At 36.7% G+C, this 4,574-nt stretch overlaps 1 non-coding gene across 1 annotated transcript; it reads right to left on the reverse strand.

The window, feature by feature from the left end:
* Positions 1-1,053: 1,053 nt before the first annotated feature.
* Positions 1,054-1,186, reverse strand: LOC126005148 (small nucleolar RNA SNORA51). Its single transcript, XR_007494322.1, has one exon. It is a non-coding gene; the product is annotated as a small nucleolar RNA SNORA51 (small nucleolar RNA).
* Between the last annotated feature and the right edge of the window lie 3,388 nt (positions 1,187-4,574).

The raw sequence follows: 4,574 nt of genomic DNA on the forward strand, positions 1-4,574 counted from the left end.
CACTTTGGTAAAAATAAAAATTATTATTATAATAAAAAAGAAATATTACTATCATATAGCAATCAATCACCACACAAAAAAGATTTTTTTCTTCTTTTCTTTCTTTTTTTTTGTTTAGGGTTCATACCTGGTGATACTCAGAGATCACTCCTGCTTCTGCACTCAATGATTATTCAAGTAAGGATCAGGTACCATATTAGATGTAGGAAACAAACCTAGGTCTACTGCATAAAAGGCAAGAGCCCTGACAACTGTAATATCTCTCCAACTCCCAACAAATAGTTTCTATCCTGTTTACAGAGATTCTTATTGAATAAAGTGTGATTTTCCTAAGTCCTTTCAAAAATAAAGATTAGCTAAGTTCTTTAGCAGTAGGAAGAATTAATATAATAAATTTTCTTCCCACACTCACACTCAGAAAAGTTTCCTCTGGCCATTTTTCATTTTTGTTTTGTTTTGTTTTGTTTTTGGGTCACATCCAGCAGTGCTCAGGGGTTACTCCTGGCTCTATGCTCAGAAATCACTCCTGGCCAGTTCAGTGGACCATATGGGATACTGGGATTCGAACCATCGTCCATCAGCATGCAAGGCAAACACCCTACCTCCATGCTATCTCTCCAACCTTTCCTCTGGTCATTTTTTATCTTAACAATATATTCTCAGAAAGATTAATCTGACTAATATAAAAATGTACGATAAAAGTTTATTATGCATAGAAATATAGGACAGAAAGAGAACTAATAAACATACAATAAGAAAAGATTAAGAGAGATAAATTTTATCATTTGTTCATTGCATTGTTCACAATTTCCAGAAAAATAGAAGCCATAGTAGGTATCTGAACAATTATTCATTTATCACAAGGAATTGAGGCATTTTTAACCAGTGGAGAGACTTGTTAGATAAGTCAGACATATCTCTTATGTCTTGGAGAAAGACTAGCGTGCCAGAAATATAGGACATATGCCATCAACAATCTAGCTTTGTAGATGCATGTGGATGAACTTCGTGTATATGCAAGTGAAACTTAATATATATATATTTTTCAAAGTTTTTTGTCCCCCAATTCACAGTACAGACCAGGCAAAGGGACTGTGTTGAGGTGTATATGGGGTGCATTTACTGTACCTCCTCTTTCTATACAGTCAGTGTAAAGAACACAGCCTGTGGTAAGAATTGGGAGGCCTTTTCTTTTCTTTTTTTTTGATTTTTAATATACATTTTATAATATATATATATATATTTTTAATATATATAAAATCCTTCACCATGCAACATTCCCATGACCAATATTCCAAGTGTCCTTCCTCCCCACCCCACACCGGCCTGTACTCTAGACAGGCTTTCTACTTCCCTCATTCAGTCACATTTTGTTATGATAGTTGTCAGTGTAATTATTTCTGTGGCTGCACTAAACGATCCCTGTGGTGAGCTTCATGTCAGGAGCTGGACCCTCCAGTCTTCCTCTATTTTGTCTCTGAGAATCATTACACAAATGTTTTTCATTTTTCTCAAAACCTGTAAATGAGGAAGACCATTCTGTGTTTAGCTCTCTCCCTCTGACTTATTTCACTCAGCATAATAGATTCCATATACATCCATGTATAAGAAAATTTCATGACTTCATCTTTTCTGATGGCTGCATAATATTCTACTGTGTATATGTATCATAGTTTCTTTAACCATTCATCTATTGAGGGGCATCTAGCTGTTTTCAGAGTCTGGCTATTGTAAATAATGCTACTATGAATATAGGTGTGAGAAAGGGATTTTTGCATTGTATTTTTGTTTTCCTAGAATATATACCTAGGAGTGGTATAGCTGGATCGTATGGGAGCTCAGTTTCCAGCTTTTGGAGAAATCTCCATATCGCTTTCCACAAAGGTTGGACCAGATGGCATTCCCACCAGCAGTGAATAAGAGTCCTTTCTCTCCACATACCCGCCAGCACTGCTTGTTTTCATTTTTCCTGATGTGTGCAAACCTCTGTGGCATGAGATGGTAACTCATAGTTGTTTTCATTTGCATCTCCCTGATGATTAGTGATGTGGAGAATTTTTTAATGTGCCTTTTAGCCATTTGTATTTCTTTTTTGTCAAAGTGTATGTTCATTTCTTCTCCCCATTTTTTGATGGGGTTAGATGATTTTTCTTGTAAAGATCTGTCAGTGCCTTGTATATTTTGGATATTAACCCCTTATCTGATGGGTATTGGGTGAATAGTTTCTCCCAAAACTTAGTATATATGTTGTTAGCAATGCTGCTAATTTTCTAATAGTTGCAGTATTAAAACAACGTTTTTGCTTCTCTTCTGCCTTCCAGTTCTTACAGACATAGAAATTACTCTTGGCAGGCTCAGGAAACATATGGGATGCCGGAATTCGAACTGGGGTCTGTGCTGAGTCAGCTGCATGCAAGACAAAGGCCCTACCACTGAACTATCATTATGGCCCCTGGGAAAGGTACCTTTAATAAAATGAAACATCTTGATCGTAAACAGGGCAGTGGTCTATGACATCATCTAGGAGAATGAATAGAGAAAGATGACTGAGATTCTTTGCTCATGACCTCTGGGGAGAAAGGAAGAGGTGGTTATGACTAAATATGATCAATTTTTAATGTCTACAAGTTAATATTAAAAAAATTAACCCAAGACTATATACGTATTTTGTGGGAGCTGATGCAAATAGAAAATGTAGGGCTGAAGTCAGGGGTAGGAAAGTCAATATATCCTTTTCCATAGTTTTAAGCTATGATAGAGTGTACTAAAGGACTTGCATCCAATATGTGGTACATTTTGGATACCTATATAAGAAACAGTCTGAGGAACGGTTGGCAGATTCTAGGTGCAGGAGAGCAGAAACAACCTGTCTTGCCAGGAGAGCAGGAGGAGGCTGAATCAAGATCTCTTTATGAGCCAAGACTCCAGGCTCTGAACATATGCTCTGTTATGCCACCACACTGTACTTACAAAACATAAACTCGGGGTGAAATTTGAGATTTTCAAGATTCAATGACAGTTCATTAAAACCAAAGTGCTATGCTCTTAAGATTAAAGAGTTTTGTACATACATTATGTACAAGAATGTATGACCTAAGTCTTCTCTAGCCTCTGGCATTTTCCTGCCAGGCTAACATCTCTTTACCCCAAGAGCTGTAATATTTCTTCTGATTGGGCAGGAAAAAATGGGGAGTCATGGGAAAAATAATGTTCTCTGTAGGCCACAACTGAAATGGACTTTAAAGGCTTGAAAAACTGATTTTTTGCAAAGTTGCTCCCTGTTTTTCTTGGCAAAAAGCTGTCTACTTAAAGGATATTCTGAATTGTGCAGTCAAGAGTCAGGAACATCTCAATTAAATTTTGACCATGATAGCCAAAGAAATATTACAGTGATTTCCTTGAATGCAGCCAACCCAGATTCAATCCTTGGCAACCCATATGGTTCCCTAACTCTGCTAGGAGTGATCCCTGAGTGCAAAGCCAGGAGTAATTTCTTCACACTGATGAAAATGGTCTCTCAAAATAAATTAATCATGACCATTGTCCAAATGATAAATCATAGGGCCGATTATAACTTCAGCTCTCTCATAGTTGAAAATCTCCCTTAGAGCTTGCCTGACAAAAATGCAATCATCTGAAACCCACTCTGTGTGACAGCTACTTCTATCTTCTAAAATTTTGCATAAGGATTTCCATTCCATGGTCTTTAGCTGACATTCCTTGCTAGGACACTAGCTAATCTATTAACACATAGCTCAATAAAAATTTTAACAACTGCATCAACTATGTGCAGTCACTCATGTATCTGTGGCTGTGCAATGCTCTGATCTGGTATCTTGCTTTCCCTAAGAGCTTGAGACTAAAGGAAACTTCCGTATTTTTTTGAATGAACTTTGTTTCTTGCTGAAGCCTAGCAGAACCATAACAAGTTGGTATTACCTCTCAAGGAACCACTAAAATGGCTCAGAGTGGCACAAGTGTGATGAGTGTGCTATTAATCTGAGAACCACAAATCAGGTAGCCAAAACTTTTAAAATACTAATTTCAGAATTACAGAATAAGAAAGAGGGCCTAGTATCTGTTAAGCACAGGGGAAAACCATACTTCTAACTCCTTGGCTCTGGTGCTCATTGTTTGTGAGAAATAAGGTTGATTTCACATATTAATTTTTAAATTGTATTGGGTAAGATTGGGGTGGGACCTGGTTCTCTTAAATTTTATAGTTGAGGTGAATATCCTCTTTTCTTCGAGTTCTCCCAGAGGTTGGGGTATCCCTGTGTTCTTCAGTGTCTGAGCTCTGTGTTTTAATTTATATAAGATTTAGCCAAAATTTTTAAAACTTTTTGCATAAAGCTACAGAGGACTCAGTAATATCTATTCAAATATAATTTCCAAAATAGCTGACTAAATTATTCCTTCTGCAAAGTTTAGTTTTAATAGTGCACCTAGATTAAATAATTAGATTCCTGTGTTATATGCAAATGTGCATGCATGGATTTTTTTGCTTAAAACTATAGTCTAATTTTAAAGCCTAGGAGGTAAGCTCAAATTAGTGGGTTCCCTTGAAGTGTGAG

The sequence above is a fragment of the Suncus etruscus genome, chromosome 3 (assembly GCF_024139225.1).
Source record: "Suncus etruscus isolate mSunEtr1 chromosome 3, mSunEtr1.pri.cur, whole genome shotgun sequence".
Taxonomy (NCBI): domain Eukaryota; kingdom Metazoa; phylum Chordata; class Mammalia; order Eulipotyphla; family Soricidae; genus Suncus; species Suncus etruscus.